Source organism: Ranitomeya imitator, chromosome 6, assembly GCF_032444005.1.
Source record: "Ranitomeya imitator isolate aRanImi1 chromosome 6, aRanImi1.pri, whole genome shotgun sequence".
In the NCBI taxonomy this organism is placed as follows: domain Eukaryota; kingdom Metazoa; phylum Chordata; class Amphibia; order Anura; family Dendrobatidae; genus Ranitomeya; species Ranitomeya imitator.
The window spans coordinates 213,965,682-213,978,646 of record NC_091287.1 but is presented as its reverse complement, the minus strand read 5'-3'; the positions used below and the strand labels follow the sequence as shown (position 1 = coordinate 213,978,646).

The window sequence follows — 12,965 nt, the reverse complement described above, 5'->3', positions numbered from 1 at the left end:
AGCAGCCTCTGGACGGGAAATAATGGTAAGATGCAAAAAGCATCTAATAGTCTGTGTGCAGTGAGGGAAGGTGGTGTGGTAACAGGTTTCCTTGTGTGCATTACTGTGTACTGAGGTGGGCTGGGGGAGGGGCTATAGTAAGGGTCTGCTGCTAACAAGTATATGAGGTGATGGCTGTATGTTACCATGTATGTTATAAGGGGCTGGGGTGCTACTACACTGTGTGTGGGGATGTGAGACTAATGCTATGGGCTGGGGAATCCTACACTGTGCTGCGCTGTATGTAATGCTATGGCCTGGGGAATCCTATACTGTGCTGCGCTGTATGTAATGCTATGGCCTGGGGAATCCTACACTGTGCTGCGCTGTATGTAATGCTATTTGCTGGGGAATCCTACACTGTGCTGCGCTGTATGTAATGCTATGGTCTGGGGAATCCTACACTGTGCTGCGGTGTATGTAATGCTGTGGCCTGGGGAATCCTATACTGTGCTGCGCTGCATTGTATGTAATGCTATTTGCTGGGGAATCCTACACTGTGCTGCGCTGTATGTAATGCTATTTGCTGGGGAATCCTACACTGCGCTGTATGTAATGCTATGGCCTGGGGAATCCTACACTGTGCTGCGCTGTATGTAATGCTATGGGCTGGGGAATCCTACACTGTGCTGCGCTGTATGTAATGCTATGGGCTGGGGAATCCTACACCGTGCTGCGCTGTATGTAATGATATGGCCTGGGGAATCCTACACTGTGCTGCGCTGCATTGTATGTAATGCTATTTGCTGGGGAATCCTACACTGTGCTGCGCTGTATGTAATGCTATTTGCTGGGGAATCCTATACTGTGCTGCGCTGTATGTAATGCTATGGCCTGGGGAATCCTATACTGTGCTGCGCTGTATGTAATGCTATGAGCTGGGGAATCCTACACTGTGCTGCGCTGTATGTAATGCTATGGCCTGGGGAATCCTACACTGTGCTGCGCTGTATGTAATGCTATGGCCTGGGGAATCCTACACTGTGCTGCGCTGTATGTAATGCTATGGCCTGGGGAATCCTATACTGTGCTACGCTGTATGTAATGGTATAGCCTGGGAAATCCTACACTGTGCTGCGCTGTATGTAATGCTATGGGCTGGGGAATCCTACACTGTGCTGCGCTGTATGTAATGCTATTTGCTGGGGAATCCTACACTGTGCTGCCCTGTATGTAATGCTATTTGCTGGGGAATCCTATACTGTGCTGCGCTGTATGTAATGCTATGGCCTGGGGAATCCTACACTGTGCTGCGCTGTATGTAATGCTATTTGCTGGGGAATCCTACACTGTGCTGCGCTGTACAGTATGTGGTGTGATGGGCTGGGGGTGTTACACTGTACACTGTGTGTCACGAGCTCTGTGGATTTTCCCTGAGCAAATGAGAAGTTTGTGGATCTGGATGAAAGCATGCAGAGGCTAAAGGGGTGGTCTGGCGGTCTGCAACAACATTTCACCCTAAATGTCTATTTAAAGGGGTTGTCTACTTGTCTGGCCTTAAAGTGACTGCAAACTTGTAACCTATGTCACGCTGCACGGTGTGAGGCTTCTCTGGAGCCAGGAGCTGTGGGCACATGACTGACAGTATGTATCATTTTCATACATGCGGTCACATGCCGAGTAGACGTTCGCAGCTTCACTCAATGCCAGTATACTGAGAGAGGCGGAAACAGGCTAGCTGGAATGTGGACGGAAGTATGTAAATCACATACTAGCAGACATGTGACTGCGGCTTTTGGCTCCTGAGAATCCTCACAGCGTGTGGTGCACCCAATGTAAAGATTCACAAGTCTGCAGTCTCATAGAGTGACTGCAGACTTGTAGCCTAAGACTGGACAACCCCTTTAATTTAATAATTAGAATCATTTTTCTAGTATACTTTTAATTAAAAATTCCCTAGTGACCGCAGCCGAGCCCCCTGATAAGATCCGTTGGAGTATCCCAGCATGCGCTAAGGGGTCGCAAATTTAATGTATTCAGAATGGAAGTGGAAAAAAATGAAGAGCTACAGCAGAGAGGGAGCCGTCGTACATTGTTACTTAAAATATTTTAGAAATGTGATTCAATGATTACATTAGATATAGACATTTAGGATGAACTTCAAATTTCGTTTCAGACCACCCCCTTTTACCCCTTCCGCCCAGGGGCCGTTTTCCGTTTTCATTTTTTCCTCTCCTTTTTCCAGGAGCCATATATTTCTTATTTTTTTCATCAATATAGCTGTATTAGGGCAAATTTTTTGCAGGGCGAGTTGTACTTTTGAATGGTACCATTGACTTTTCCATATAGTGTACTGGAAAATGGGGGAAAATATTTCAAGTGCAGCGAAATTGTAAAACAATGCAATTCCAAAATTGTTTATTGGATGTTTTTATGTACCATGTCTACTATATGGTAAAACTGACCTGACAATATGATTCTGCAGGTCAGTATGAGTGCGCAGATACCCAACATGTGTAGTTTATTTTTTATTTAAGTTGGGCAAAAAAATTCCAAATTTTGTATAAAAATTTTTTTTTTGGGACATTTATCATAATTTTCAGAGACCCGTAGCGTTTCCAGTTTTTTGTGATTAGGGACTGGGTAATAACTTATTTTTTGTGTCCTGAGCTGACGTTTTTTATTATTTATTGATAGTTTGATCGTCTCTTAATGCATTTTATTGCTATGTTGTGGTGGCAAAGAAATGTAAGGCTATATGCACACGTTGCGGATTTGGCTGCGGATCCGTGAGCGGATTGGCAAACGAATCCGAGTGCGTGAAATTGATTGTCAGTGTTGCTTCCTAGCTACTTTCACACTAGCGTCGTACTCGGCCCGTCGCAGCGCGTCGGCCCGACGTACCGACGCTAGCAGTGAATGCGCCGCACAACGGGGGCAGCGGATGCTGTTTTTCAACGCATCCGCTGCCCAATTGTGAGGAGGGGGCGGAGTTCCGGCCGCGCACGCGCGGTCGGAAATGGCAGGCACAACGCTGCAATAAACATTACATGTAACTTTTTTGCTGCTGACAGTCCGCCACAACACGGCGCAACCGTCGCATGACGGTTGCGACGTGTGGCAAAGCGTCGCAATGCGACGCTAATGTAAGTCAATGGAGAAAAAACGCATCCTGCAAGCACTTTTGCAGGATGCGTTTTTTCTGCAAAACGACGCATAGCGACGTGCAGTGCACGACGCTAATGTGAAAGTAGCCTAAGTGGACAGTTTCCTTTCACAGAAGTTTGATTTACTTGGAGTTATTTTCTGTTGTTTAAATGTTCCCTTTTTTTTCCTGTAAATGATCAATAGCTGCTCCTGTAAAAAAAAAAAAAAAAGGACAGCACACAGATGACAAGTGAGAAAAAGTCGTCCGACTTTTCTGGATTGAAACTCATTAAATGATTTTATGTACACTTGTGTGAATCTGCCTTCACATGCAGAAGATTAAGGCCAGGTGCACACCATTGGGAATTAGCAGCGCTGTGGATGCAGAGCATGTCCGCTATGTCCAAAGCGCTGCTGTCTATTGAACGCAGGTGAATCCGCATGTGTTCACTGAACCGAGCAGATTCACCACGTCTAATACATTCTATTGGTGAAATTTTTCTTGCGGTCACTAGCCGCTCCACAAGAGAAATAGACATGCTGTGGTTTGGAGAGACGCGCTGCATGTCCGTGTCCGCGGGTGATCCGCAGGCGACTATGGACGCATAGTGGACATGGGATGTCTTGACATCCCATCCACTTTGCTGTACCATCCGGCCGCTGTGGGTTTGATGCTGCATAAGTACACAGCGTCAAACCTGCAGCAATTACTGATCGTGGGCACATACCCTCACAGTTTGTAATATACTACTAACATACCATTGATTTCACTCTCTCTGTGCTCATCAAGTATTTATTCAGTTTGCATATAACCAATCACGAGCAAATGTTGTGGTAACAACTGAGAGAAATTTAAATGCGAGGTTGGCTCATACTTGTGTGTGCATCGTGTATGGAGCGGTCACGTGACAAGTACAGAAAATATGCAGTTTGAATGTGGCAGAAATTATGAGGATAAAATGCAACTTCCAGGCAACAAACGTATGTTTCTGATAACCGAATCTGTTCTTGTATCTGTGTGTCTGTAGTAAGCATGATTCTGTTCCCATATACTGTACATGTCCTGAGCTCAGTTCTGTTCCCATATCAATGTGTTAAGCTCGGTTTTGCTCCCGTATCTATTTGGTAAGCTTGGTTGCTGTTTTATGCAGCAGCATAATAATAATAATAATCTTTATTTTTACATAGCGCTAACACATTCTGCAGCACTTTACAGTTTGCACACATTATCATCGCTGTCCCCATTGGGGCTCACAATCTAAATTCCCTATCAGTATGTCTTTGGAATGTGGGAGGAAACCCACGCAAACACAGAGAGAACATACAAACTCTTTGCAGATGTTGTCCGTAGTGGGGCTTGAACCCAGGACTCCAGCACTGCAAGGCTGTTGTACTAACCACTGCGCCACCGTGCTGCCCCACATGAGGTAAGTTGTTTAGAAATGGGCCGCCACAACTTCTGGGCCACTGTTGTGTGCCTGCCCCCCAGGCTAAAATTTGCCAGCCAGCCCCTGCTGCCCATGTATGTGTATCCTCCCTCAAATACATGACAGCATGCCTCTGTTCGCACAGCCTCTGAAGCATGCGCAGTGTAGAGTTCCACCTTGTTGCAACGTCGATTATTAGGCGGTGCTGGGGAAGATTCAGCGATCGCTGATGGTTAAGCATACAGCTGGAGTGTACGGGCGACCGGCGGATGTGCGATCAAAGTCTGTGCACCTTCAGGAGCAGGGCTGGTAAATCAGGGTAATTCTTGAGGAAGCACTGCACTACCAGGTTCAAGGTGTGAGCCAGGCAAGGTATGTGATTCAGTTCTGAAAGGGCTATGGCAGCCATAAAATTCCTTCCGTTATCACTGACTACCTTGCCTGCCTCAAGATGTACACTGCCCAGCCATGACTGAGTTTATTGCTGCAAGTACTCGGCCAGTACTTCCGCGGTGTTTATGTTGTCGCCCAAACACTTCATTTGCAGCACAGCCTGCTGACGCTTCCCACTAGCTGTTCCATAGTGGGACATAACGGGTGCAACACTGGCAGCTGCAGATGGAGTGGTCGTGCGACTGCGCTCTGTGGATGAGCTTTCACTTCTGGAGCAGGGGCAAACGCCTACAGCCAACTGTTTCCTACACCGTGGGCTAGGCAGAACTGTGCCACTATGGCTGTCCCCTGTGGACCCTGCATCCACCACATTAACCCAGTGTGCGGTAATGGACACATAACGACCCTGGCCATGCCTATTGGTCTATGCTTCTGTTGTGAGGTTCGCCTTTCTACTGACCGATTGCCTGAGTGCATGGACAATGCGTTCTTTGACATGTTGGTGGAGTGCTGGGATGGCTTTTCTCGCAAAGAAGTGTCGACTGGGTAGGTCATAGGTGGTACTGCGTAGGCCATCAGGGCTTTGAAAGCTTTGCTTTCAATAAACGGTAGGGCATCATCTCTAACGAGATTAGTCGAGCAATGTAGCCGTTCAAACCCTGTGTACGCGGATGAGAGGAAGAGTACTTTCTTTTCCTATCGAGAGTCTCTATTAGGCTGAGCTGGACTGGAGAGCTGCATATGGTGGAACTAGCGGTGGTGGTGGTGGACAAGGCAGATTGAGAGAGGCTTGGCGATGGTATTCTTGATGTGGGCCTACCTACAGTGTTTCCAACCAAGAACCTTGCGATTCCCTGACTGCTTTGGCCTTGCGACAATACCTCCACATTTGGTACTGGTGGTGTCATAACCGGTGGGCTTCCAATCCTTTTTTTGGGGGGGGCAGAGACTGCAGGAAAAAACAGGCCCAGTGTATTACACCACACAATGGACAAGGCAGAACGTGGCTGGCAGATATACGCCAAACAGAACTCATGTAGTTCCACTAAGTGGCAATTTAAAGCTCCCTTTTTTGGGGGGGGCGGAGACTGCAGGAAAAAACAGGCCCAGTGTATTACACCACACAATGGACAAGGCAGAACGTGGCTGGCAGATATACGCCAAACAGAACTCACGTAGTTCCACTAAGTGGCAATTTAAAGCTCCCGTTTTTGGGGGGGGGAGACTGCAGGAAAAAACAGGCCCAGTGTATTACACCACACAATGGACAAGGCAGAACGTGGCTGGCAGATATACGCCAAACAAAACTCACATAGATCCACTTAGTGGCAATTTAAAGCTCCCTTTTTTCTTGTTGGGGGGGGGACTGCAGGAAAAACAGGCCCTGTGTATTACACCACACAATGAACAAGGCAGAATGTGGCTGGCAGATGTACGCCAAACAGAACTCACGTAGATCCACCTAAGTGGCAATTTAAAGCTCCCTTTTTTTTGGGGGGGGGAGACTGCAGGAAAAAACAGGCCCTGTGTATTACACCACACAATGGACCAGGCAGAACGTGGCTGGCAGATATACGCCAAGCAGAACTCACGTAGATCCACCTAAGTGGCAATTTAAAGCTCCCTTTTTTTTGGCGGGGGGGGGGAGACTGCAGGAAAAAACAGGCCCTGTGTATTACACCACACAATGGACAAGGCAGAACGTGGCTGGCAGATATATCAAAAAATAAAAGGGCTGTAGTAGAATTTCAATCTCCCTACAATGATCAAAGGACAAGTATGGCAGCAATAAAAGGGACTGCTGCACAGTGCACACAAGAGTGTGGACAAAGAAACAAGAGAACTGTGCAGAAAGAAGCAACAGGATTTTTGCTTTGAAAAAAGCAGTTTGTTTGCACAGCGGCGTACACACAGCAATGCAGCTATCAGGGAGCCTTAGAATGCAGCCTAAGAAGCTACAGAGCTGATGCACCCAAAAAACAAAATCCACTGTCCCTGCAAAGAAAAGGTGGTGTTGGACAGTGGAAATCTCTACAGCACAAGCGGTTTGGGGGTTAATATTACCTCCATAACTATATTCCTGCTTCTGACAAAGCTGCAGCAACCTCTCCCTATGCTCAGATCGGCAGAAGATGGCGGTCGCCGTGCACGCCCCTTTATAGCCCCTGTGACGCCGCAGAAAGCAAGCCAATCACTGTAATGCCCTTCTCTAAGATGGTGGGGACCGAGACCTATGTCATCACATTGCCCACATTCTGCGTGCACCTTCATTGGCTGAGAAATGGCGCTTAAAGCATCATACGAAACACGACTTTGGCGCGCAGATTGCTGACCTCATGGCCGATCCCACAGTGGGAGCGGGTCGGATTTCACGAAACCCGACTTTGCCAAAAGACGGTGATTTCTGAAATTGTCCGATCCGTTTCGCTCAACCTTAGTTACCACCATCCTCCCAAGGCCGGGACCGAGAAAAGGCTTTGACCGCCGCAATTGTGAGAAAAATTTTATCGGCTACCTATGACTGTTATATTGAAAAATATAAGGATTGTTACAAATCTTCAGTCAAGTTTATCTTTCACGTTTGCACGAGACCCCGGAGTATGATTCTTTCGTCCGCAGCCTCATCCCTTGCAGGCATCAACATAACTCATAGTCTCATATATCCGTCGCCTCCTCCTTTATAATTGCCACCGAAACTAGGGATTGTTAGAGCCATAGGAGTCACCGTGACTGAACCATCCTAGGCCCTGCATCTCACAAGGCGGTGCATCATGTGCATGCGTTTGTATGCATTTTTGCCTGCGTTTGTGTTTTTCATGCACATGCGTTTGATGCACTTGCGTACTTCGGACTGCGTATGTCAATGGGCTTGCCTCAGTCAGTTCCTGGACATACGCAGTCCGATGTACGCAAGTGCATCAAACGCATGTGTACGCAAGGACATGCATACGCATGCGTTCCCATAGATAGTAATGTGTTCTTTTAAGGCTGGTTTCACATTTGCGGTTGTGTCCGCGTTTCTTCCGCATATATCCGCATGCGTTGTGCAAAAGTCCATTTTCTGACCATTTTTTTTTTTTTTTTTTAACAGTGGCCAAAGTCAAAACACGTTGGCGTTCGATGAAGGACTGCTTCAACAATGACCTGCGTCAAGAGAGCCGTGTTCCCAGTGGTTCAGGAGCAAGGATCCAAAAATATAAATACCATCGTGTTCTGGCATTTCTAAGACCGGTCCTTGCCCAGAGAACGTAAGTATTTATCCCGTGCATTAGGTTGTGTTGTATTGCCATAATCTGTATGTTTCTATTCCACAGGAGTTATTGTCTGTTTAATTTTTGGTATTAATTTATTTTTTTCCTTTTTTCACAGCACATTGAGCACTACTGTTGGCCCAGGTTCTGGAGCGGTCCTTCATCAAACAGCCACGGAGCCGTCCCAGCCATCCAGCAGCGCTGCAGCAAGTGGGCCTGCCTCACAAACTGGAGACCAGGAAACTGGTCCATCAGGTCTTCCCCTTTCCCAGTCCTCTGCCACTGCCCCTTTTTTGGGGGGCTCCTCCCAGCAGCGGCAGAGGGCATCGGACAGGTCCCTCATGCCTGAGTTTTTGCACTTGAGCTCGGTTTTTCACGAAGGACTCAAGGCTTTGGGTGACCGAATGGATATTTCCCTTACCCACATGAATACACGTATCCAGGAGGTCACCAAAAGCCTTGACCAAGTAAAAGCTGACATCCAGAGGCCAGCACATCATTTTTTTAACCAAATTGAGCAGGGCATGTCGGAACACCTTACTCCTGACCTCCAGCCTAGTGTCATGCAGGCCTGCAATGCTGCTTACGTGCAGGCTACGCAGCAAAGTCGGTATTTTCAGCAGACAGTGGCGGCATATCCACCTGTGCCTTCACTGTCATGATTAACCTCAATGCTGACCTCTGATGCATACCACTGCACAGCCACCTCTATTCCTAGCACTGCCGGACACCAGTACAGCACCACCACCATGCCGAGTGCTGTTGGACAGCCCACTGCCACCACCATGACAACCGCTGCTCATGCTTGGACCTCCTCCACTGACACCACAATGCAGCAGGACCCTGGCATGGCCTTCCGTACCGCCATGATGCAGCAGGACCCTGGCATGGCCTTCCGTACCGCCACCACCATGATGCAGCAGGACCCTGGCATGGCCTTCCCTACCACCACCACCACGATGCAGCAGGACCCTGGCATGGCCTTCCGCTCTACAAGCACTATGGACTCTGGCATGGCTGCACGCTCTACGAGCACTATGGACTCTGGCATGGCTGCACGCTCTACGAGCACTATGGACTCTGGCATGGCTGCACGCTCTATGAGCACTATGGACTCTGGCATGGCTGCACGCTCTACGAGCACTATGGACTCTGGCATGGCTGCACGCTCTATGAGCACTATGGACTCTGGCATGGCTGCACACTCTACGAGCACTATGGACACTGGAGGAGAGGTATATTTATATGTACATTGACTATAACTATGTCCGTTTTAGCATCTTGTTGTATTAGGATTTTCTGCATTGATGACTGTTTTACGTCAAAGCTGCAGAATTATGGTCCCTTTGTAATAATTTCCCCTTATAGTGCTGCACAAGTGTTATGGCCCCATAAGATGATCCATACAGTCAATGCCCCATATAGTGCTGCACAAGTGTTATGGCCCCATAAGATGCTCCATACAGTCACTTGCCCCTTATAGTGCTGCACAAGTGTTATGGCCCCATAAGATGATCCATACAGTCACTGCCCCATATAGTGCTGCACAAACGTTATGGCCCCATAAGATGCTCCGTACAGCCACTTGCCCTATATGCTTTTGCTGTGATAAAAAAAAAAATCAGATACTCACCTCTCTTCGCTCAGGACCCCGGCACTGGCAATATTTACCTGCTCCTCGTGCGGCTCCCTCTTCGGCACTGACGTTCAGCAGAGGGCGCGCACTGACTACGTCACTGCGCCCTCTGACCTGAGCGTCACTGCCAGAGGACGCTGAAGACGGAGCCGCACTGGAACGAGGAGAGGTAAATATCGCGAGCGCTGCGCTCCCCCTCCCCGTATACTCACCTGCTCCTGGCGCTGTGTCCCTACTTCTTCCACCGCTGCATTTTCTTCCTGTATTGAGCGTTCACAGTTACCGCTCATTACAGAAATGAATATGCAGCTCCACCTCTATGGGAGGTGGAGCCGCATATTCATTTCTGTAATGAGCGGTACCATGTAACCGCTCAGTGCAGGAAGAATCTGCAGCACTGGAAGAAGCAGGGACATGCAGGGACCGCGCCGGGAGTAGGTGAGTATAATTACACACACCCCCGCCCCCCCTCCCCTGTCGACCCCCAGGTATGGCTCGAGTATAAGCCGAGAGGGGGACTTTTAGCCCAAAAAAATGGGCTGAAAATCTCGGCTTATACTCGAGTATATACGGGTACTACAGAATCTGCCGCCCCCTCTCTTCTGCCGCCTGAGCCAAAGAGCTCAAATCGCCTAATGGTAGCAGCATCACTGGCACCATGCCGAATCCCTGCTCTGACAGGCAGGGTCTCCGGTGTGTCACTTCATTCACCTGTGCTGCAGTCAGTTCTTCCCTTCCCCATGCTCTGCATGCTTCCAGCCAGACCTCCAGACATGTCCTTAGGACACGCATGCACGTGCTCCTGCACTCTTAAAGGGCCAGCGTGTGCACTTGCTATTTCCTCTCCAGCCAATGACTGTGGGACAATATGTATATATTGCTTCCTTGCCTGAGCAACCTTCCTGTTCTGAATTTTATGTTGCGTAAGGTTGTATATGAGTCCTGTTTGCTGCACTCTGGTGCATATCCTGTCTGCGGCACTCTGGTGCAGATCCTGCCTGCGGCACTCGGGTGCAGATCTTGTCTGCTGAACTCTGGTGCAGATCCTGCCTTGCTGCACTCTGATGCAGATCCTGTCTGCTGCACTCTGGTGCAGATCCTGCCTGCGGCACTCTGGTGCAGTTCCTGTCTGCTGAACTATGGTGCAGCTCCTGCCTTGCTGCACTCTGATGCAGATCCTGTCTGCTGCACTCTGGTGCAGATCCTGCCTGCGGCACTCTGGTGCAGTTCCTGTCTGCTGAACTATGGTGCAGCTCCTGCCTTGCTGCACTCTGATGCAGATCCTGTCTGCTGCACTCTGATGCAGATCCTGCTGCTGGACTCTGATGCAGATCCTGCCTGCTGCATTCTGATACAAGCTCTGCCTGCTGCACTCTGATGCCAACTCTGATTGCTGCACCATCCAGTCTGTCCTACTGGGTCCAGCTGCTGCGCATCTATTGGTCTGTCCTGGAGTTCATCAGGAGCCAAGCCTAACCTCACCATCAGAGGTTCTAGTGAACAGTTCGGTGATCGCTTAGTCATGCCCCTCCAGGCTCTCCGCGGTACAGTGGTTACGCAAACTATGTCTGTGACAAAAAGGAAGATGAGAGACACCAGACTCCACAATGCAGATGAGCTGAAGGCTGCTATCAAAGCAACCTGGGCTTCCATAACACCTCAGCAGTGCCACAGGCTTATTGCCTCCATGCCACACCGCATAGATGCAGTAATTGATGCAAAAGGAGCCCTGACCAAGTATTGAGTGCATTTACTAAACATACATTTCAGTAGGCCAACATTTCGGATTTTAAAATCATTTTTTCAAGCTGGTGTAATAAAGCATTCTAATTTACTGAGATAATGACGTTTGACTTTTCATCGCCTGTAAGCCATAATCATCAACATTAACAGAAATGAACATTTGAAATACACTTGTAATTACTTTCTAATATGTGAGTTTCACTTTTTGTATTGAAGAGCTGAAATGTATGAACGTTTTTTAGATGATATTCTAATTTTGTGAGATGCACCTGTACTTCTTGTGGCCACACGGCAGGCATGTCGCACCCATCATATTTTATTACAAACTGTCTCAGACCTGCCCAGGTGCCAGATCAAAAATCTTGCATCAAACTATTGGACATGATGTTCCATACAGATACATGAAAATGATTTCAATTATAACACTGTGATCAGTTCCTTCATCAGTTTCCATCCAGCTTCTCAGTAAAACAACAGTTGGAAAATACAACAGAATGAAAACTATGTGTGAAAAAGATCTAATACGTACATCATTGATCCTCTGCCATTTCCATATTTCCATATTTCCACAGACAATTATTCCATTAATGTACATTGTTTATAGAAGGTGATCTGTAGTGTATTAGAGTTATCTATCCATTTCACTAGATTATACTTGCTTCTCTGGACACCTATAGTCCTTCCATATACAATATACAGTAGATCCAGTAGTTCCAGCAGAGACATGTACTGTATATATGCTGCATATGTAATTATGGATATATTAAATAGATATACTGATTTAGAATGCCTAACCAACCAATATACATTGTTTCTTTACAAATGCTGTAGGTTTGATTATGGAAACTTTTTTATTTGAAAGTGAACACAGATTAACAGTTACGTTGTTGAATCAGATTGCATTTCCTATATAACTATATACTATAACTATGCACTATATAACTACACGCACCCTTTTTATTCCTCCTATATTGAATGTTTCTGAATTAATTTTATAGTATTAAGCAACAATGTGCATTTAGTTCAATTCTTTGAAATTTTTCATTACCTACCTTGTTTGTGGATAATACTCAGTTCTCTTATCCGTAATATTTCAATAAAATCTAAAAGGTTCAGCAAGTGAAACTCTCATAGATGACGAGTTCCTTGCTTCTCCAAAGTGAGCTGGCTATACCTTTGTGGTATGTGTGCACGTGTCAGTCTTAGCAACCTGCCTGTACTTGACCAATTCATCATGCCTCAGGTCTTTGCTTGCTATAATCAAGCATGAAATGACCAATGTAAATGTCTTTACAATACTTAACTATATATTTGAAAATTGCATAGTACAAATGGTTGGAACACAATCTGTATATATAAAAGTGTGTGTGTGTGTGTGTTTATGTTTCG

The 12,965-nt window shown here is 47.1% G+C and overlaps 1 protein-coding gene across 2 annotated transcripts in view; it reads right to left on the bottom strand.

Annotated features, from left to right (window-relative positions):
* The window catches only part of LOC138642353 (collagen alpha-2(VI) chain-like), a 668,325-nt gene extending 655,607 nt beyond the window's left edge, over positions 1 to 12,718 (bottom strand). For both annotated transcript variants that reach the window (XM_069730466.1, XM_069730467.1), the window contains exon 1: positions 12,629 to 12,718. The gene's annotated coding sequence lies outside the window, so the exon portion shown is untranslated. The remainder of the gene's footprint in view (positions 1 to 12,628) is intronic.
* Between the last annotated feature and the right edge of the window lie 247 nt (positions 12,719 to 12,965).